Here is a 23,878-nt window from a genome sequence, read left to right as displayed (position 1 = left end):
CAACACTGTTTTATTTTCATAAATATTGATAGGCTTTTGCTTTCCAACAAAATGTATTTTCCTCAGTCTGTGTCTCTCTCTCTCTCTGGCTCCCACTCCAACTCCAACAACCTGTCTCGTTCCGGCTGCTGCTAATAAAGGTGATTAGATAACAAGGACCAGCCGGGCAATCTACTCACCTGTCACTGTCTTCTAGGTCAGTCCTTGCACACCCCTGTTCCGCGGCAGGCCCGCAGGCCACACCCCCTCCACAGTTCCATTGAAAATATAGAACATTACACACGCCGCTCAAATATCTATCAAAATGTTTTAGTACGACATTGGTAAGCGGTGAAGCCGCACCGCTTGATGGATCGTACTGTGCTTCGACATACGAGTATAAGGTAAGCACCCCAGAAACAACCCTGCTCGTGCTACAGCGCTATCCACAACCAAAAAAGCACCTCCTCCTTACACACCAATCACGGTTACAGCGAGCGAGGTGAATCCTGAATTTTGGAAAATCAACATCATAACAAATGTACTATTTATTTATTGTTTCACATTTTCCTTGTTAATTATGGCAGTTTGTTGTGGATTGTATTTTATTTATTTTTTTATTGTTTTTATGTATTACTTAGTTATCATATTATTTATATTATTGGAGTATTTGACTTACTAGTTAGTTCAGCTTGAATGCCATACAATTATGTAAAAAATAAAAAGGCATTGTTTTTTTTTTTTAAACAACAAAATTATGTTTTTTACCGTTTAGCCATCAGCCCGGTTTTAAAAGCACCACTTTGTTACTAGTATAGGATAACATGTAAACGATACCCGTCCCTAGCTACTTGTAGCTCGTTAAGAACTGGGGGGGTTGTTAAACCTGACAAGCATGAGAATTAATGTGTTGAATTCTCTTGAGCAAGGCATTCAGATTACAAGACACTTTGCACTGCAAAAAGAACATGATGTCCAGGGCTTGTGGCTTTGTGACTATAAAATGGTCCGGTCTTTGACCTAGTTTAATTGTATGTTTACCTCAAACATATAAGTCATGTGGTGATCATTTCTAAATTGTCGTATCTTTAAAAAGAGCCCCACATTTTCAGGCGCACAAGACATTTTCCATCTCCCATTTGGGCTAAACCACGGATCTCCTGCAATCCAAAGTTCATTTCTGGCTTAGTAGTCGTCATGGTAACTCCCACAACAGAGGCAGGCGCGGTGAGCAGTGGCTTATTGGCATCTTTGGCTATGTTCACACTGCAATTCTGACATTTTTGCCCGTACGTGACATGTATCTGTGTTTTTTATGTCAGTGACCATCCATCCATCCATTTTCTACCGCTTGTACCTTTCGAGATTGCGGAGGGTGCTGGAGCCTATCTCAGCTGCATTCGGGTAGTAGTCGCCACCTCATCGCAAGGCCAACACAGATAGAGAGACAACATTCACACTCACTCTCACATTCACACACTAGGGCCAATTTGAGTGTTGCCAGTTATCCTATCCCCAGGTGCATGTCTTTGGAAGTGGGAGGAAGCCAGAGTACCCGGAGGGAACCCACGCAGTCACAGAGAGAACATGCAAACTCCACACAGAAAGATCCCAAGCCCTGGCCTTTTTTTGTATTTGGATATAAATCCGGATTCGGTTTGGTGGCTTCTGGAGTAGGAGTCTGTACTTTGCGGATGATGTGGTCTTGCTGGCTTCATCCGGCCAGGAATTTCAGCTCTCAATGGATAGGTTCGCAACTGAGTGTTAAACGACTTGGATGAAAATCTGCACTTCCAAGTCGAAGGTCCTTGCCAGAATAAGGGTGTAGTCCCATCTCCGGGTTGGAGACGAGATCCTGCACCAGGGTAAGGATTCAAGTACCTCTGAGTCTTGTTCACCAGTGAGAGAAAAGTAGATCTGGATTGGTCCGACGTGGTGAAGAAGGAGCTGAGCCAAAAGGCAAAGCTCTCAATTTACCGGACACTCTACCTTCCTATCCTCACCTATGGTCAGATGTTTTAGGTCATGACTGAGTGAACAACATCACAGGCAAAAGTGACCAAAATTAGTTTTCTCCATCAGGTGGCGGGGCTCTCCCTTAGAGATAAATTGAGAAGCTCTGTCATTCGATAGGAGCTCAGAGTAAAGCCGCGGCTCCTCCTAATCGAGAAAAGCCAGATGAGGTGGTTTGGGCATCAGGTCAGAATGCCTCCCGGAAGCCTACCTGGGGAGGAGATTAGGGCACGACCGACCGGTAGGTGGCCAAAGGGAACATCCAGGAGACGTTGGAGGGAGTATGTCCTCAGCTGGCCTGGGAACGCCTTGGGATACCTTGGGAAAAGCTAGACAAAGTAGCTGAGGAAAGGGAAGCCTGGGCTTCTCTGCTTAGGATAAGCCTAGGTGGATAGATGGATGGATATAAATCAGATATGTATACGTGGCAACTTCAGTCTGAACGTTCAAGTTGGGTTCATCCGACCCAGGTAACAAACCTCTCCATTTTTCACCAAAATAGACAGGCGCAAAAGTAAATGTTGGACAAAAGATCAAAAACATAGTCAGTACAAAAACATGATGTTATAGAAGTGATTAAAATATAGGAGGACTTAACTTCAAACTTCAATTTCCCATTGCTCTGCATTCTCACCCACCAGAGGTGGGTAGAGTAGCCAGAAATTGTACTCAAGTAAGAGTACGGTTACTTTAGAGATTTATTACTCAAGTAAAAGTAAGGAGTAGTCACCCAAATATTTACTTGAGTAAAAGTAAAAAGTATGTTGTGAAAAAACTACTCAAGTACTGAGTAACTGATGAGTAACATACACACACATATCATATATATATATGCATATATATATATATATATATATATATATATATATATATATATATATATATATATATATATATATATATATATAAATATATATATATATATATATATATATATATATATATATATATATATATATACACACACACACACACACACACACACACATATATATATATATACATACACACATATATATATATATATATATACACATATATATATATATATATATATACATACACACATTTATTTATATATACATATATATATATATATACACACATATATATATACAGTATATAATTTATATTTATTTATTTTGCCGTTTTTGTTTACATGTTAAAGGTGTTTTAATGAATATACATGCATGTTTAACACATATAGATTCCTTTCTTTCATGAAGACAAGAATATAAGTTGGTGTATTACCTGATTCTGATGACTTGCATTGATTGTAATCAGACAGTGGTGATGATAGCGTCCACGTTTTCAAATGGAGGAGAAAAAAAGTTCCTCCTTTCTGTCTAATACCACATGAAAGTGGTTGGTTTTTGGCATTTTATTTGTCCAGCTTCCATATTTGTTTTTATACACTTTACAAGAAATATATTGGCGTCAAACTCCGTAGCTTGCTAGCTTGTTTGCGCTGGCTTTCGGAGACTCTTGTTTTGAAAGCGCAGGCGCGATGGAGCGGCACTTTTATTGTGAAGACAGGAACTGTGCAGTTAGTCTTTAGGCTTTTGACGGGATTTTCCTTCACACTTTTGATTGATTGATTGAAACTTTTATTAGTAGATTGCACAGTACAGTATATATTCCGTACAATTGACCACTAAATGGTAACACCCCAATAAGTTTTTCAACTTGTTTAAGTCAGGTCATGTGACCGCCTGGCTCTGTTTGATTGGTCCAACGTCACCAGTGACTGCATCTGATTGGTGGAACGGAGTGAACGTCACCAGTGACTGTATTTGTTGAAACGCAGGCACTATGAAGGTCTGTCTGACAGACCAAAACAAAAGCGTGCATTAACAGATCGATAAAAATTAGTAGCGAGTAGCGAGCTGAATGTAGATAAATGGAGCGGAGTAAAAGTAGCGTTTCTGTCAGGCTTGTCCCTGACAGTTTGACTATGTTTTAGTTTTTTCTCTGTTTGTCTTAGTTTCCTGTCAGCGCTTTTATTTTGTCTTCATTTCCTGAGTGTCTCCCTGAGTGCTGCTTCCCCTCAGCTGTGGCTGATTGGCACCTGGCCACACCTGGTGTCAATCAGCCAGCTACTATTTAAACCTGCCTTCTCCTCCAGTCATTGCTGGATCATTGTCGTTACTACCTGTCGTGTCGTTGTTTGCTGTATGCTGTCGTTAAGCTATTCCCTGGATCCTGACTCCTGTTCCTGCTTCCTGTTTTCTGGTTCGTGTTTTCATTTTCTTATTTTTGAACATTAAAAACATGTTTTCTTGTACCAAGCCTGCTGCCAGCTCTGCATCTTGGGGTTCGTCACCTACAAACTCTGACATAATGATCCAGCCTGTTAACACGTTCCCCGCGGAGATTTCCATGGCGGAGAGGCTTAACAAAGCATTAGAATTAATGGCTAAATTGAAGAGGAGTTCGGCCGCATTTCAAGCCCTCTCCCACCCATCCCTTTCGTCTGTGGGCCTGTCTGGGGACGTCTGGGATCCGTCCCTTGAGGGGGGGGCTAGGAGTGGCTGTGCAGCTGGGGAGGCACAGCTACTCCTCACCCCAGTGGGTCTGCAACAGACGGCGCCATCCTCTTCGGTGGACCAGCAGACGCCACCATGCAGTCCGGTGGGCCGGCAGACGCCACCATGCAGTCCGGTGGGCCGGCAGACGCCACCATGCAGTCCGGTGGGCCGGCAGACGCCACCATGCAGTCCGGTGGGCCGGCAGACGCCACCATGCAGTCCGGTGGGCCGGCAGACGCCACCATGCAGTCCGGTGGGCCGGCAGACGCCACCATGCACTCCGGTGGGTCTACAACCAACGGCTCCACCATCCTCCTCTCCGGTGGGCCAGCAGCAGACGGCGCCACCATCCTCCTCTCCGGTGGGCCAGCAGCAGACGGCGCCACCATCCTCCTCTCCGGTGGGCCAGCAGCAGACGGCGCCACCATCCTCCTCTCCGGTGGGCCAGCAGCAGACGGCGCCACCATCCTCCTCTCCGGTGGGCCAGCAGCAGACGGCGCCACCATCCTCCTCTCCGGTGGGCCAGCAGCAGACGGCGCCACCATCCTCCTCTCCGGTGGGCCAGCAGCAGACGGCGCCACCATCCTCCTCTCCGGTGGGCCAGCAGCAGACGGCGCCACCATCCTCCTCTCCGGTGGGCCAGCAGCAGAGGGCGCCACCATCCTCCTCTCCGGTGAGCCAGCAGAGGGCGCCACCGCCATCCTCCCCGGTGGGCCAGCAGAGGGCGCCACCGCCATCCTCCCCGGTGGGCCAGCAGAGGGCGCCACCGCCATCCTCCCCGGTGGGCCAGCAGAGGGCACCACCGCCATCCTCCCCGGTGGGCCAGCAGAGGGCGCCACCGCCATCCTCCCCGGTGGGCCAGCAGAGGGCGCCACCACCATCTTCTCCGGTGGGCCAGCAGAGGGCGCCACCGCCATCTTCTCCGGTGGCCAGCAGAGGGCGCCACCATCGTCTCCGGTGGGTCCTCCCATGCCGGCGGTCGAGCCGCCTCGCCAATTGCGGCGGCGTTCAACTCGCCGTCGCCACCTAACTCTTCCCCGCTGGTTGCGGGGACACTTGGCCTGGTGGCCCACCTCCTTGTCCTCCCTCCACCCTCCCGTGACTTTGGACTGTTTTTTGGGGGGGGTGTTCCTAGAACGTCTGGTATCCGTTATAGGAAGGGGGGCTACTGTCAGGCTTGTCCCTGACAGTTTGACTATGTTTTAGTTTTTTCTCTGTTTGTCTTAGTTTCCTGTCAGCGCTTTTATTTTGTCTTCATTTCCTGAGTGTCTCCCTGAGTGCTGCTTCCCCTCAGCTGTGGCTGATTGGCACCTGGCCACACCTGGTGTCAATCAGCCAGCTACTATTTAAACCTGCCTTCTCCTCCAGTCATTGCTGGATCATTGTCGTTACTACCTGTCGTGTCGTTGTTTGCTGTATGCTGTCGTTAAGCTATTCCCTGGATCCTGACTCCTGTTCCTGCTTCCTGTTTTCTGGTTCGTGTTTTCATTTTCTTATTTTTGAACATTAAAAACATGTTTTCTTGTACCAAGCCTGCTGCCAGCTCTGCATCTTGGGGTTCGTCACCTACAAACTCTGACAGTTTCTTCTCTATAAATATACTCAAGTAAAAGTAAAAGTATGTTGCATTAAAACTACTCTTAGAAGTACAATTTATCCCAAAAGTTACTCAAGTAGATGTAACGGAGTAAATGTAGCGCGTTACTACCCACCTCTGTCACCCACACACTCCTCGGTACAGACATTGCAACAAAATGAAAATGATTGCCCTCTTCTTTCCTAATCTTTGACGTGAAATAATACATTTTGATTCTGGTTGCTCAAACTCCTTGAAATTGCCATTAATGTGCCATGATTGAGACCCACTAGAATTGGAGCCCTCTTTACTTTTGTAATCACAGGGCTCTGTGCGCATGCGCACCAGTTCACGAGCGCATTCTGTTCACTTCAGACATACATAGAAGTTGCATATTTGTTTTAGTAATGTAAGCAACTACATACTCACCTATGGTTATGGACTTTGGGTAATGGTCGCGAATACAAGCGGCAGAAATGAGTTTCCTCTGCAGGACATCTGGGATCACCCTCAGAGATAGGGTGAGGAGCTCGGTCATCCGGGAGAGATTCAGAGTAGAGCCGCTGCTCCTTCACGTCGAGAGGAGCCAGCTGAGATGGCTCGGGCATCTACGACGGGTGCCTCCTGGACACCTCCCTGGTGAGGTGTTTCGGGCATGTCCAGCCGGGAGGAGACCTCGGTGCAGACCTAGGACATGTTGGAGGGACTATGTCTCACAGTTGGCCTGGGAACGCCTTGGTATCCCCCCTGTAGAACTAGAGGAGGTGGCCGGGAACAGGGAAGTCTGGGCATCTCTGCTTAGACTGTTTCCCCCGAGACCCGGACTTTGATAAGCGGCGGGAAATGGATGGATGAATGGAACAACTACATAAAAAGATCGAGCTAAACAATAAATGGGCAACATACAGTTGTGTGAACACAGATTGAGACAGAGCAGCACCCCCAAGCATGTCTCTAAACCGAGCCTTTTATAGAGTTTGACGTGTGCTTAATTCTTGATCCTTGGAGTCATTTGATCGAAACATGTCAAAGACACTCTAAGCACAGATTTTACCTGTGAAACAAACACATTTACATTTTAAGCATAACAACCCCCTACTCGTCATGCATTTTAGCTAGCAAATACAAGCCAGACTCCCTGTTAGCATGGCACCAATTGTATACTGTAGATGGTTGCTTTATTTCTTTCTTTTTTCCTGTTCTGAAAATAGGTAGTACATTTTGGCTCTGGCAGCACAGTGGTTGGGGAGAAACGGTTGAAGGTTTGAGTCTGTCTTAACTCTGACCTTCCCTTATGAAGTGTACACATTCTACTCATTCATAACAGAGGCCAACCAGTGTGGCTGCACCACTGTGTACAATAGTAAAAAAACACTCCCCAACACTTGCGCTAGACATCAAATTGACATTTCGGCTTTTTAGCTCGATGCTTAGAGCTCCCGACTCCCATTCTGCGGACCAAAGTTTAAGCCCCATATGAAACGGAAGCAGGTGCCGGATAAGGCAGGTCACAGTCATATAAACTAGGGCTGCCACTAATAACTATCATACTTGCCAACCCTCCCGGATTTTCCGGGAGACTCCCGACATCCAGCGCCTCTCCCGAAAACCTCCCGGGACAAATTTTCTCCCGAAAATCTCCCGAAATTCAGGCGGACTCAGGTCCATGAGGACCTGAGTCCGCTAACCCACAATATAACCAGCATACCTGCCCAATCACGTTATAACTGTAGAATGATGGAGGGCGAGTTCTTGGTTTCTTATGTGGGTTTATTGTTAGGCAGTTTCATTAACGGTCTCCCAGCGCGGCAACAACACACAACAAGAGCAGTCACGTTTTTGTATACCGTAAAGCAGTTTGTCTGCCGTAAACAGCAATGTTGTGACACTCTTAAACAGGACAATACTGCCATCTAGTGCATTTGATGAAAGCACTTTTGTGCGTGCCACACATCAATGCATCATCAGAGAGGGTGTTCAGCATGGTTAGAAAAATAGTGACAGAGAATAGAACAAGGATGGACAATTCAACCCTTAACTCAACAATGAGTAGATGAGTGTTATGTATGTGTATATGTGTAAATAAATGAACACTGAAATTCAAGTATTTATTATATATATATATATATATATATATATATATATATATATATATATATATATATATATATATATATATATATATATAGCTAGAATTCACTGAACGTCAACTATTTGTTAAATATATACATATATATAATATACTTGACTCTGTGAATTCTAGCTGTAAATATACTCCTCCCCTTTTAGCCACGCCCCCAACCACGCCCCCTCCCACCCCGACTACGCCCACCCCCTCCCCCATCCCCCCACCTCCCGAAATCGGAGGTCTCAAGGTTGGCAAGTATGAACTATTATAAAATTTGACTACTCTTCGACAATCTTAACGATTAGTCGACTAATGGATGGATGGGTGGATGGGTGGATGGATCTTTATTGTCATTGCACAAGTACAACTACATTTAGTTTTCAGCACAAACCCGTTCAAGATTAGACAAACAACATTGTACAGGTTTACACAACAGGAACGTTGATGGGTTGCCACAAGGCGTACCTTAAAAGGTGGGAAAAATGTAGGCGCTGGGGTAGGATAAGGAAAAAAAACTATCTCAGAAGCACATATATATATTACAACATACAACTCGAGGCTTGCAACGAGGGGTGAGGGGGCGGGCAATCGGCCCGAAGCTGCCAGCCACTACGGGCGCTGCTTGGTCTGTCATGGGGTGATGCGTCAAAAGCGTTGAATGGGGGCGGGGATATGTGTGTTTGTTTGCCATGTATTTTTTGTGGATGCATGTGTGTGTGTGTGTTAGCCTGCAGCATGTCTCTGTTGTGCGACCTTGGTGCTCTCGCAACCACCAGTCAGTCCAAAGTCAACAACGGCAGGTGTGTGTCCACGAGACATAAGAAAGAAAGGAGTTCACTGTCCTTTGGGAGAATCTCAAAGCCAGGAATGGCTCTAGTGTTGCGATTCTCTTAAACTTAGCGGTATATATATTTTAGGCATGTCTTAACTACCAATAAATACAACACATGATTACTTCATTTAGAACTATTTATTCATACTGCTCTGCTCATAGGCTGTGACAAAAAACTAAGTAAATGTTTGTTGTCCATTCAAAAGCCAAGACACCAAAACTATCTAGATTCCTCAAAAAAGGAGAGCTTTTTGTGAAAATGATGTGTTTAGTAGTATGCACACACGTATATAAACAAAGTTTAGCTGACAGACAACTTTAGTTTTCAATTTGCTAGCTAACCAGCTTACTGAGGAGAATTAGAGATCGTATCATTCCTTGTCCAACGGAAGAACTCTTAAAACAATCACACATTGACACATTTAGGATGAAATGTTCCAATACTTTTGATGTTTTTGCTCGCGGTGTTGTTGCAGTGGCCGCAGCCGTTCTTCTCTTTCTGTTGCTTGCAAGTCACCACTCCCGGAAAAAAAAACACAAGCTATAGTATCACCAACTATTACTTGCAAAGGACAAGTGTTACAAAAATGACTGATGACTTTTGTTTGGTTAAACTGTTAAAGGCCTACTGAAATGCGATTTTCTTATTTAAACGGGGATAGCAGGTCCATTCTATGTGTCATACTTGATCATTTCGAGATATTGCCATATTTTTGCTGAAAGGATTTAGTAGAGAACATCGACGATAAAGTTTGCAACTTTTGGTCGCTGATAAAAAAAGCCTTGCCTGTACCGGAAGTAGCAGACGAGTAGCGTGACGTCACAGGTTGTGGAGCTCCTCACATCTGCACATTGTTTACAATCATGGCCACCAGCAGCGAGAGCGATTCGGACCGAGAAAGCGACAATTTCCCCATTAATTTGAGCGAGGATGAAAGATTTGTGGATGAGGAAATTGAGAGTGAAGGACTAGAGGGCAGTGGGAGCGATTCAGATAGGGAAGATGCTGTGAGAGGCGGGTGGGACCTGATATTCAGCTGGGAATGACTAAAACAGTAAATAAACACAAGACATATATATACTCTATTAGCCACAACACAACCAGGCTTATATTTAATATGCCACAAATGAATCCCGCATAACAAACACCTCCCCCCTCCCGTCCATAGAACCCTCCAATACAACTCAAACACCTGCACAACACACTCAATCCCACAGCCTAAAGTACCGTTCACCTCCCCAAAGTTCATACAGCACATATATTTCCCCAAAGTCCCCAAAGTTACGTACGTGACATGCACATACCTTCACGCACGTACGGGCAATCGATCAAATGTTTGGAAGCCGCACCTGCATGCGTACGCACGGTACCGCATCTGCATATCCAACTCAAAGTCCTCCTGGTAAGAGTTTCTGTTGTCCCAGTTCTCCACAGGCCAATGGTAAAGCTTGACTGTCATCTTTCGGGAATGTAAACAATGAAACACCGGCTGTGTTATCCGGCACAACAGTCAGGGGGTGCATTCTACGGCGGGGGTGCGTTATCCGGCACAACACCTGCCGCAATACCCCGCTTCCCACCTACAGCTTTCTTCTTTGCTGTCTCCATTGTTCATTGAACAAATTGCAAAAGACAGTGACTAGGATGGCAGAAGCGGGGATCGAACCTGCAACCTTCAAGTTGCTGGCACGGCCACTCTACCAATCGAGCTATACCGCCATATATCCAGAGTAAGAAGGACCATCAAGACATAATAGGAATATTATCAAGTTTTACTAAAGCTTTAGGAGACCAGTCCACACCAATGCGGTCATACCGGCATCTCGAAATGGTCTAACATTCAAACGGGAAGAGACAACTTATTAATTACGAAAACAGCCCACACCCTCTCCAGAAAGGAATGCATCCCCCTGCTCCAACACTGATAAGATCAGGAGGGGGATGCATCTCTCCCACATTCCAATGCCTAATACACTACACAGTCATCTGCAGACAAAGAGAGATAAGTGTACAAAGTATAAATGGAAAAATACTAGATGATTCAAACATGACTATGAATACAGAAATAACTCTTAAAGGGGAACATTATCACAATTTCAGAATGGTTAAAACCATTAAAAATCAGTTCCCAGTGGCTTATTATATTTTTCGAAGTTTTTTTCAAAATTTTACCCATCACGCAATATCCCTAAAAAAAAAAAAGCTTCAAAGTGCCTGATTTTAACCACCCGTCCATTTTCTTGTGACGTCACATAGTGAAGCCAACACAAACAAACATGGCGAAAAGAACAGCAAGATATAGCGACATTAGCTCGGATTCAGACTCGGATTTCAGCGGCTTAAGCGATTCAACAGATTACGAATGTATTGAAACGGATGGTTGTAGTGTGGAGGCAGGTAGCGAAAATGAAATTGAAGAAGAAACTGAAGCTATTGAGCCATATCGGTTTGAACCGTATGCAAGCGAAACCGACGAAAACGACACGACAGCCAGCGACACGGGAGAAAGCGAGGACGAATTCGGCGATCGCCTTCTAACCAACGATTGGTATGTGTTTGTTTGGCATTAAAGGAAACTAACAACTATGAACTAGGTTTACAGCATATGAAATACATTTGGCAACAACATGCACTTTGAGAGTGCAGACAGCCCAATTTTCATCAATTAATATATTCTGTAGACATACCCTCATCCGCTGATCTGTCCAGTTTTGGAGTTGATGTCAGCAGGCCAGGGAAGCTAGGATCGATATTCTTCTCTTGATCATCTTCGGTGGCATAAGGGACGGTGTGAGCCAAGACATCCAGGGGGTTTAGCTCGCTGGTCTGCGGGAACAAACTGCCGCCATTGCTTGCCGTGCTACCGAGGCCCTTTGTCCCTGAATTGCTCACACACTCCGGCAGATTCAATGGGCGTTCTTTGACTTTATCGTTGGAAATGCATCTGCTTTGAGTGTCGCAGGATATCCACACATTCTTGCCATCTCTGTCGTAGCATAGCTTTGGTCGGTAAAGTGTGCGGAACAAACGTCCAATTTCTTGCCACTTTGGCATCTTTGGGCCACTGGTGTAACTTGAATCCGTCCCTGTTCGTGTTGTTACACCCTCCGACAACACACCGACGAGGCATGATGTCTCCAAGGTACGGAAAACAGTCGGAAAAAACGGAAAATAACGGAGCTGATTTGACTCGGTGTTTGAGAAAATGGCGGATTGCTTCCCGATGTGACGTCATCGCTCCGAGAGCGAATATTAGAAAGGCGTTTAATTCGCCAAAATTCACCCATTTAGAGTTCGGAAATCGGTCAAAAAAATATATGGTCTTTTTTCTGCAACATCAAGGTATATATTGACGCTTACATAGGTCTGGTGATAATGTTCCCCTTTAAACATATAGGCATTCTCCACACTAAGAATCTCAGTTCCGATGGTTGGGGGCAGGATTTTGTCGATTTCTGGCGGTGTGCTGTAGACAGTTATTATCAGAGGTAGGAATGCTCTTAACTCAAATTAAAGCACAACAAAAAGCTGAGAGATTCAGACTGACAATTCTCATAAGTTAAGGCATTTATAAGTTCAGGTACCACTATATATATTTCTGAATTATGCTGACTCTAATTGGAGTGTGTTGGAAGGAATACTGTTAGTTGAAAGTTGTGTGGAGTTGGTTTGCTCTGGTGGGAGAGGCATTGGGGCGTTTTTTAGACGGCCTTTTTTTCCATGTATGAGTTAGTGAAAGTGGATGTTGGCTACAGAAAAGGTCACATCCATCAGGAACATAAGAATAAAGAACAGCAAAGTAAGTCCTGACTTTTTTATATTTCTGTAAATATAGTAGTGAATTACTTTACTTTTTGGCATTTTTACGAGCTTAGGCAATTTTTTTTTCCCATCCTGTTGAACTTTGGGAGTGCAAGAAAGCAGCCAGAAACATATATTTTTGACTCTGCTTTTATTTTTCGGAACATGTTGGAGGGGATTGTACTGGGACTGAGCAACAATTTCTTTATAAATGATAAATAAATGATAAATGGGTTGTACTTGTATAGCGCTTTTCTACCTTCAAGGTACTCAAAGCGCTTTGACACTACTTCCACATTTACCCATTCACACACACATTCACACTCTGATGGCGGGAGCTGCCATGCAAGGCGCTAACCAGCAGCCATCAGGAGCAAGGGTGAAGTGTCTTGCTCAGGACACAACGGACATGACGAGGTTGGTACTACCTTACTTTTCTGGTAGCCTGTTTTTTTAGTTAAAATAGTATCCACCTTGATCCGATTAACTGATTAAATTAATCCTTGCATGTTTTGTCTTGTTTCAAAATAATTTTACATACAGTCGTGGTCGAAAGTTTACATACACTTGTACAGAACATAATGTCATGGCTGTCTTGAGTTTCCAATCATTTCTACAACTCTTATTTTTTTGTGATAGAGTGATTGGAGCACATACTTGTTTGTCACAAAAATCATTCATGAAGTTTGTTTCTTTTATGAATTTATTGTGGGTCTACTCAACATGTGACCAAATCTGCTGGGTCTAAACTCTAAAGCATACATACAGCAATGTTAATATCTTGTTACATGTCCCTTGGCAAGTTTCACTGCAATTAGGTAGCCATCCACAAGCTTCTGGTTGAATTTTTGACCACACCTAAATGTGTTGGTTTTCTGACATGTACTTGTTTCTTCAGCATTGCCCACAAGTTTATGTCAGGACTTTGGGAAGGCCATTAAACAGCTCAATTTTGTTTCATCTGACATCACACAGACAAAGATAATACCTTCTGGAAGAAAGTTCTGTGGTCAGATGAAACAAAAATTGAGCTGTTTGGCCACAATACCCAGCAATATGTATGGAGGAGAAAAGTTGAGGCCTTTAATCCCAGGAACACAATGCCTCCCGTCAAGCATGGTGGTGGTAGTATTATGCTTTGGGCCTGTTTTGCTGCCAATGGAACTGGTGCTTTACAGAGAGCAAATGGGACAATGAAAAAGGAGGATTATCTCCAAATTCTTCAGGACAACCTAAAATCATCAGCCCGGAGGTTGGGTCTTGGGCGCAGTTGGGTGTTCCAACAAGACAATGACCCCAAACACACGTCAACGTGGTAAAGGAATGGCTGAATCAGACTAGAATTAAGTTTTTAGAATGGCCTTCCCAAACTCCTGACTCAAATGTGTGGACAATGCTGAAGAAACAAGTCCATGTCAGAAAACCAACAAACTTAGCTGAACTGCACCAATTTTGTCTAGAGGATTGGTAGAAAAAAATCATCCAGAAGCTTGCCAGTTTGTGGATGGCTACCAAAAGTGCAGTGAAACTTGCCAAGGGACATGTAAGCAAATATTAACATTGCTGTATGTATTAGAGATGCGCGGTTTGCGGACACAACCGCGGAGTCCGCGGATTATCCGCGGGTTGGGCGGTTGAAATAAAAAAAAATAAAAAGATTTTATCCGCGGGTCGGGTCGGGCGGTTGAAATTAAAAAAAATTAGATTTTAAATAGATTCAGGCGGGTGGCAGTTAAACCAATTCGGAAATATATATACATAGTTAAATGTTGTTACCCACATACGAAAAACAAGCAGGCACCTGCAGCATATGCCACAACAGAAGAAGAAGAAAAAAAAGAGAAGGACACTTTTACGGAGCGGAGAAGGGACGCCTCGCCGGGGTCCGGGACCGAGGCCCCTTCCCCCGAGAGGGCCCCACCGGGAGCTGTAGCTAAGGTGATCCGCGAGAAGGGCCCGACGCACGTCCAGGGTCACCACCGCGCCCACCGCACCGACACCCCGCCTCGTCCGCCTTCGCCGCGGCCGGCGTCACGCGCAGCAGGTAAGCAGCTTACCTGCCCGCCACCCCCGTGGCCGGGGGCTCGTAACAGGGGTCACTCCGCCCGCGCAGCTTACCTGCCCGCCACCCCCGTTGCCGGGGGCGAGTAACAGGGGTCACTCCACGCGCAGTGCGCTCACGAAAGGGGTGGGGCTCACCCTGGTGTGCCGAGTGGGCCACTTTTGGTAAGCAGAACTGGCGCTGCGGGATGAACCGAACGCCGGGTTAAGGCGCCCGATGCCGATGCTCATCAGACCCCAGAAAAGGTGTTGGTTGATATAGACAGCAGGACGGTGGCCATGGAAGTCGGAACCCGCTAAGGAGTGTGTAACAACCCACCTGCCGAATAAACTAGCCCTGAAAATGGATGGCGCTGGAGCGTCGGGCCCATACCCGGCCGTCGCCGGCAGCGAGAGCCGCGAGGGCTAGGCCGCAACGAGAAGGATGGCCGCCGCGGTGCGCGCTGAAGCCTCGGGCGCGAGGGACATCGCACCTCCACGCGCTTGGAGGTGCGCTCAGCGCGGCTCCCAGATGATTGCGCACTGGTGTGCGTCTGGGCCGTGACAGCGTGGCACGCATTGAATGTCTCTGCTGCATCAGTCTCCTTTCTTTAACAGGCAAAAGCTTTATAACCTCACTAATGCCTTGCATCGTCTATATTAGATATATAACAACGGGCGGGTGCGGGCAGGTGCGGTTTTGATTAAATGTTAGTTCGGGTGCATGCGGATGGTTGACGACTTTTGTGATGCGGTTGCGGATGAAATAATTGCCTATCCGCGCATCTCTAGTATGTATACTTTTGACCCAGCAGATTTGGTCACATTTTCAGTAGACCCATAATAAATTCATAAAAGAACCAAACTTCATAAATGTTTTTTTGTGACCAACAAGTATGTGCTCCAATCACTCTATCACAAAAAAATAAGAGTTGCAGAAATGATTGGAACCTCAACACAGCCATGACATTATGTTCTTTACAAGTGTATGTAAACTTTTGACCACGACTGTATGTGAAGTGCATTGCTGTGTTTGCATCGTATAACATTAACCCTTACCTACTGGTTTTCTGGGGTTGTGTTTCGAGGAAACCAACACACCCTTTTCATCTGTGGTCAGTTGTGCAACACGACTTTCTAGTTCCCCAGAGAAAAGTTATGCTTGTTTCAGACAAACTAACTTTAATTAACCTTGACGCTGGTCCTAATATAAGCATGCAGCACAGACAATCTGGCTTTTATCTCCTTGTCTCGTTGGCTTTGAATGGCCTTTGTGGCTCTAATTGATTGACATATAAGAGACTCTCACAGCTGCACTCAAGCTTGGAGAAATCAAGACGCATTATTTAAAGTTATTATTGTTTGTTATGTAATGTTTAGTGAGGCAAATGAATATCTGTGCTTCACAAAATAATGTTATAGTCATTCCTAAGTACAAATGAACAACTGAATAACCACTGCAGGATAGAGCTAAATTGTGTTTTATTATTTGGACAGTCTCTGCCTAAGAAGGATTAATAATTCAGTGTTAGTTGTAGGCAAAGCAGGGTTGCTGATGCGGAGTTTATATCCCACTGAACAAAGACAGGCCAGACTTAAAGCGGCACTGTGGATGAGCAGGCTCTTCTACTTCACAGCAACGATATTATTTCGCATGTGAATGCTTGTGTTTGTGTTGATTATAGCCTAGACGAAGACAGACAGATGGATGCTGTAAAGATCACACTTCAGCTGTTGTTGGAAAACAAGTATAATCCTTTGAACTTCCAAGTTATAAACAATAGTGCCTTTTCCTCAGAATGAAACAACTTGTAATTTATGTACTTGTTTAGCTACAGTGGTAACTCAACTTACGAGTACCATATCTTTCAGACTATAAGGCGCACTTAAAGGCCTACTGAAATGCGATTTTCTTATTTAAACGGGGATAGCAGGTCCATTCTACGTGTCATACTTGATCATTTTGCGATATTGCCATATTTTTGCTGAAAGGATTTAGTAGAGAACATCGACGATAAAGTTCGCAACTTTTGGTCGCTGATAAAAAAGCCTTGCCTGTAGCGGAAGTAGCAGACGATATGCGCGTGACGTCACAGGTTGTGGAGCTCCTCACATCCGCACATTGTTTACAATCATGGCCACCAGCAGCGAGAGCGATTCGGACCGAGAAAGCGACGATTTCCCCATTAATTTGAGCGAGGATGAAAGATTTGTGGATGAGGAAAGTGAGAGTGAAGGACTAGAGGGCAGTGGGAGCGATTCAGATAGGGAAGATGCTGTGAGAGGCGGGTGGGACCTGATATTCAGATGGGAATGACTAAAACAGTAAAAAAATACAAGACTCTATTAGCCACAACACAACCAGGCTTATATTTAATATACCACAAATTAATCCCGCATAACAAACACCTCCCTCCTCCCGTCCATATAACCCACCAATACAACTCAAACACCTGCACAACACACTCAATCCCACAGCCCAAAGTACCGTTCACCTCCCCAAAATTCATACAGCACATATATTTCCCCAAAGTCCCCAAAGTTACGTACGTGACATGCACATAGCGGCACGCACGTACGGGCAAGCGATCAAATGTTTGGAAGCCGCACCTGCATGCGTACTCACGGTACCGCGTCTGCGTATCCAACTGAAAGTCCTTCTGGTAAGAGTCTTTGTTGTCCCAGTTCTCCACAGGCCATTGGTAAAGCTTGACTGTCATCTTCCGGGAATGTAAACAATGAAACACCGGCTGTGTTATCTGGCACAACAGTCAGGGGGTGCATTCTACGGCGGGGGTGCGTTATCCGGCACAACACCTGCCGCAATACACCGCTTCCCACCTACAGCTTTCTTCTTTGCTGTCTCCATTGTTCATTGAACAAATTGCAAAAGATTCACCAACACAGATGTCCAGAATACTGTGGAATTTTGCGATGAAAACAGACTACTTAATAGCTGGCCACCCTGCTGTCCCAAAATGTCCTCTACAATCCGTGACGTCACGTGCAGGCGTCATCATACCGAGACGTTTTCAGCAGGATATTCCGCGCCAAATTTAAAATTGCACTTTAGTAAGCTAACCCGGCCGTATTGGCATGTGTTGCAATGTTAAGATTTCATCATTGATATATAAACTATCAGACTGCGTGGTCGGTAGTAGTGGGATTCAGTAGGCCTTTAAAATCCTTTAATTTTCTCAAAAATCGACTTATATAACCCGGTGCGCCTAATGTACGGAATAATTTTGGTTGTGCTTACCGACCTCGAAGCAATTTTATTTGGTGCATGGTGAAATTATAAGTGTGACCAGCAGACAGTAGTCACACACAAGAGATATGTGTAGACTGCAATATGACGCCAGTAAACAACACCAACATTTTTAATGTTCCATTGAAAATAAAGAACATTCCACACGGCGCTCAAAAATCTGTCAACATGTTTTAGTATGACTTTGAAGTCGCAACGCTTGATGGCTTGCCGGCCCATTACGGCTACCGTAGTCAGAAATACAAGTATTACTATGGTGTGTGTATAAGGGACCAACCCTCCCGATTTTACCGGGAGACTCCCGAATTTCAGTGCCCCTCCCGAAAATCTCCCGGGGCATCCATTTTCCCGAATTTTTCCCCATTTCCACCAAGACAACAATATTGGGGGCGTGCCTTAAAGGCACTGCCTTTAGCATCCTCTCTCACCTGAAAAGGAGACTATTATATATGTCTCTGTTATCCATAGAGTTATCTATAACCCATAAAGTAGGCAGGCACGGAGATATTTCTCAGCGTGTGTTTATTCCAGCCAGCACGTTAATACACTGACACACAACATCCGGATTCCCATCATGCATTGCTTCAAAACTACGGCAAGTAGTAATGTCCAAAAACATAACAGAGACGAAGCAGAAGAACGAAGAAGAGACATGGCGACGACGAGTAAGAAGAAGAAGTACGCTTGCAAGTTCCAAAATGATTGGAAAAAATAATTTCAGTTCATCAAGGACAGCTCGAAGGAGAAGGGGTATGCTGCCTGCACATTTTGTAGATCAGACTTTTATGTGTGTATATGTGTAAATAAATGAACACTGAAATTCAAGTATTTCTTTTATTTTTATGTATATATATATATATATATATATATATATATATATATATATATATATATATATATACATATATATATATACATATACATATATATATATATATATATATATATATATATATATATATATATATATATATATATAAAAAATAAATACTTGAATTTCAGTGTTCATTTATATATTTATATATATATATATATACATATATATATGTATATCACATGTACCAAAGAACCACCATTACATGTTATGAAGACCACAAAAAAAGTGTTTTACATTTAAAAAAATCATAATATGACCCCTTTAATGGGCTTTATAATCCGGTGCGCCTTTTGTCTGAAAATAGACCTGAATAGACCCGCTCATTGGCAGTGCACCTTATAATCCAGTGTACCTTATGGTCCAGAAAATACAGGTACAGTACTTCAACTTAAAGCCACAATTTAAAACTTTCGGTTTTGGTTGATTTTGGCGTCGTCATTGGACCAAAGCCAATGTTTTGCCAGAAGTTGACCACATTTCCCAAAAGGACAAGTGCATATAGCGTCAAACTGACATGATAAAGGCTGCATTATTGGCACAGATTATAAATATTACGTATCTAATGGCGATGATGATGTTAAATAACAAGAAATGATCTTGGATTGCACTACAAACTAGACGCTACTACCAAGGAAAAAAGACCGGTGGGAGATTTTGTCCCTGCAACTGGACAGCACAGTTAGCATAACTGTGCCCACAGCCCCACCCCACGCCTTCACCACCACTTATATTCCCCTTAGGGGCAACGGATGGCTGAGTAGCGCCTTTACAGCAATTGTGTTAGATGTAAATTGAAATGAAATACAACGATTTGCAAATCCTTTTCAACCCATATTCAATTGAATGCACTACAAAGACAAGATATTTGATTTTCAAACTCATAAACTTTTTTTTTTTTTTTGCAAATAATAATTAACTTAGAATTTCATGGTTGCAACACGTGCCAAAGTAGTTGGGAAAGGGCATGTTCACCACTGTGTTACATGGCCTTTCCTTTTAACAACACTCAGTAAACGTTTGGGAACTGAGGAGACACATTTTTTAAGCTTCTCAGGTGGAATTATTTCTTTTCGCCTTGCATAGGAGAGTTTTAACTTGCACTTACAGATGTAGCGACCAACTGTAGTTACTGACAGTGGGTTTCTGAAGTGTTCCTGAGCCCATGTGGTGATATTCTTTACACACTGATGTCGCTTGTTGATGCAGTACAGCCTGCAGGATCGAAGGTCACGGGCTTAGCTGCTTACGTGCAGTGATTTCTCCAGATTCTCTGAACCTTTTGATAATATTACGGACCGTAGATGGTGAAATCCCTAAATTCCTTGCAATAGCTGGTTGAGAAAGGTTTTTCTTAAACTGTTCAACAATTTGCACACGCATTTGTTGACAAAGTGGTGACCCTCGCCCCCATCCTTGTTTGGTTCATGGAATCTACTTTTATACCCAATCATGGCACCCACCTGTTCCCAATTTGCCTGTTCACCTGTGGGATGTTCCAAATAAGTGTTTGATGAGCATTCCTCAACTTTATCAGTATTTATTGCCACCTTTCCCAACTTCTTTGACACGTGTTGCTGGCATCAAATTCTAAAGTTAATGATTGTTTGCAAAAAATCAGTTTGAACATCAAATATGTTTTCTTTGTAGCATATTCAACTGAATATGGGTTGAAAATTATTTGCAAATCATTGTATTCCGTTTATATTTACATCTAACACAATTTCCCAACTCATCTGGAAACGGGGTTTGTATGTAACATGTCTATTTGTGCTATGGCTATGAGTTTTTTTCCCCCCTTGGCCTCAGTCTGTACACCCTCCCTGGAGTCTAGCCTTTGACAGAATATTCACCCCCTCCCCAGCGTTTACCTGTTTCTCAACTTTTTTTGTAAGGGGCGCCAGAAGTTGGCAGACCCGTCTGTTTAGTTTCCCTGTAATGTTTGTCTGATCTTGAATGGGACTGTGCTGAAAATCTCAATTTCCCCTCGGGGATTATTAAAGTACCGTATTTTCCGCACTATAAGGCGCACCGGATTATTAGCTGCACCTTCAATGAATTACATATTTCATAACTTTGTCCACCAATAAGCCGCCCCGGATTATAAGCCGCGCCTACGCTGCGCTAAAGGGAATGTCAAAAAAACAGTCAGATAGTTCAGTCAAACTTTAATAATATATTGAAAACCAGCGTTCTAACAACTCTGTCCCAAAATGTACGCAAATGTGCAATCACAAACATAGTAAAATTCAAAATGGTGTAGAGCAATAGCAACATAATGTTGCTCGAACGTTAATGTCACAACACACAAAATAAACATAGCGCTCACCTTCTGAAGTTATTCTTCATTCGTAAATCCTTCGAATTCTTCGTCTTCGGTGTCCGAATTGAAAAGTTGCGCAAGCGTGGGATCCAAAAATGGCCGGCTCCGTCTCGTCGAAGTCATCGGATTCAGTGTCGCTGTTGTTGTGCAGCAGTTCTGTGAATCCTGCCTTCCGGAAAGCTCGGACCACAGTTGTGACCGAAATATCTGCCCAGGCATTTACGATCCACTGGCAAATGTTGGCGTATGTCGTCCGGCGCTGTCTGCCCGTCTTAGTGAAGGTGTGTTCGCCTTCGGAGCTGTGTGAAAAAAGCCACCCGGCCTCTTCGCGTAAACTTCCCTTAACCACTCGCTCATCTTTTCTTCATCCATCCATCCCTTCGAGTTAGCTTTTATGATGACGCCGGCTGGAAAGGTCTCTTTTGGCAAGGTCTTCCTTTTGAATATCACCATGGGTGGAAGTTAGCATGGCAAGCTAGAACCACAGTGAAGGATGACTTCTCATTCCCTGTGGTGCGAATATTCACCGTACGTGCTCCCGTTCCACAGTGCGGTTCACAGGAATATCAGTTGCTGTGAAATACGGTAGTAATCCGTGTGCGGATGGAGAGATTGCGTCTTTTTATGAACCGGATCCTTGTCGCTTAGTAGGAGCCATTTTGTGGTCTTTACAGATGTAAACAGGAAATGAAACGTACGGTGATATCCGCGCGTTTTTTCTTCTTCTTCCGGGGGCGGGTGGTTGCTTACAGTAGAAGAAGAAGCGCTTCCTGTTCTATGGGGGCGGGTGCTTTCCTTGGCGGTTGCTTGCGTAGAAGAAGAAGCGCTTCCTGTTCTACCGGGAAAAAAGATGGCGGCTGTTTACCGAAGTTGCGAGATCGAAACTTTATGAAAATGAATCGTAATAAAGCGCACCGGGTTATAAGGCGCACTGTCAGCTTTTGAGAAAAATTGTGGTTTTTAGGTGCGCCTTATAGTGCGGAAAATACGGTACTTGTGATTTCCGATAGCTAACATTATTGTCACACCCCGCCTCGGGTGAAGGTAATGTAACCTTTGTAAACCAGACTTTCAAATCAAGGATGGCAAGGTACGCAGTTGATAACAATTTACAAACATTTATTGAAATCCCCCAAAAATTTTAACAGGAGGAAACAAAGCACCCACAATCCCAGTAGATGTTTGATGCATGGAGACTAGTGATGGGTCCGGCAACACCGATGCATCGGCGCATGCGTCGAGCTCATAGAGCAAAACCCTGTGTCGGCGCGTACCACTTTTAGAAAGTCACGTGACCGATCATGAGCTGTTTTGGTCACGTGACCGATACGCAAACTGTGACGCCTCCTCTGTGCCCTGTGAGCGGGTCTTTTCTACAGCCAGAGAAATAATAACTAAGATAAATCGTCTAAAATGCAATACGTCGGAAAAACTTTTTTTTTTTTATAAAAAATTTAATGAAAAAAATTCCCAGTCCACAATCATCCACAACACGTTCTCTTAGATTTCCATGTTATGATACATGTTCACATTATTTATTGACTGTATCTAAAAAAGATACAAATATATTTTTATTTAAATGAAGATATGAAATAATCCTAAATGAAATACAATGACTTGGTTTATATTATTGTATATACTAGGGCAGGGGTCACCAACGCGGTGCCCGCGGGCACCAGGTAGCCCGTAAGGACCAGATGAGTCGCCCGCTGGCCTGTTCTAAAAATAGCTCAAAGAGCAGCACTTACCAGTGAGCTGCCTCTATTTTTTAAATTGTATTTATTTACTAGCAAGCTGGTCTCGCTTTGCTCGACATTTTTAATTCTAAAAGAGACAAAACTCAAATAGAATTTGAAAATCCAAGAAAATATTTTAAAGACTTGGTCTTCACTTGGAATAAGCGGTAGAAAATGGATGGATGGATGGGTCTTCACTTGTTTAAATAAATTCATTTATTTTTTACTTTGCTTCTTATTACTTTTAGAAATACAATTTTAGAGAAAAAATACAACCTTAAAAATGATTTTAGGATTTTTAAACAAATATACCTTTTTACCTTTTAAATTTCTTCCTCTTCTTTCCTGACAATTTAAATCAATGTTCAAGTAAAAAAAAAATGTTGTGAAATATTTCTTCAAACTTACTATGATTAAAATTCAAAAAAAATATTCTGGCAAATCTAGAAAATCTGTAGAATCAAATTTAAATCTTATTTCAAAGTATTTTGAATTTCTTTTAAAATTTTTGTTCTGGAAAATCTAGAAGAAATACTGATTTGTCTTTGTTAGAAATATAGCTTGGTCCAATTTGTTAAATATTCTAACAAAGTGCAGATTGGATTTTAACCAATTTAAAACATGTCATCAAAATTCTAAAATGTATCTTAATCAGGAAAAATTACTAATGATGTTCCATAAATTATTTTTTTAATTGTTTCAAAAAGATTCAAATTAGCTAGTTTTTCTCTTCTTTTTGTCGGTTGAATTTTGAATTTTAAAGAGTCGAAATTGAAGAT

General features: G+C 43.5%; 1 protein-coding gene across 1 annotated transcript in view; it reads left to right on the top strand.

Annotated features, from left to right (window-relative positions):
- sorcs3a (sortilin related VPS10 domain containing receptor 3a) overlaps positions 1 to 23,878 on the top strand; it is an 850,680-nt gene that overhangs the window by 264,286 nt on the left and 562,516 nt on the right. The window lies entirely within an intron of this gene.

This window comes from Nerophis lumbriciformis, linkage group LG16 (genome assembly GCF_033978685.3).
Source record: "Nerophis lumbriciformis linkage group LG16, RoL_Nlum_v2.1, whole genome shotgun sequence".
Classification (NCBI taxonomy): Eukaryota; Metazoa; Chordata; class Actinopteri; order Syngnathiformes; family Syngnathidae; genus Nerophis; species Nerophis lumbriciformis.
The sequence above is the reverse complement of the archived record's forward strand: the minus strand, read 5'-3'. Positions and strand labels throughout refer to the sequence as shown.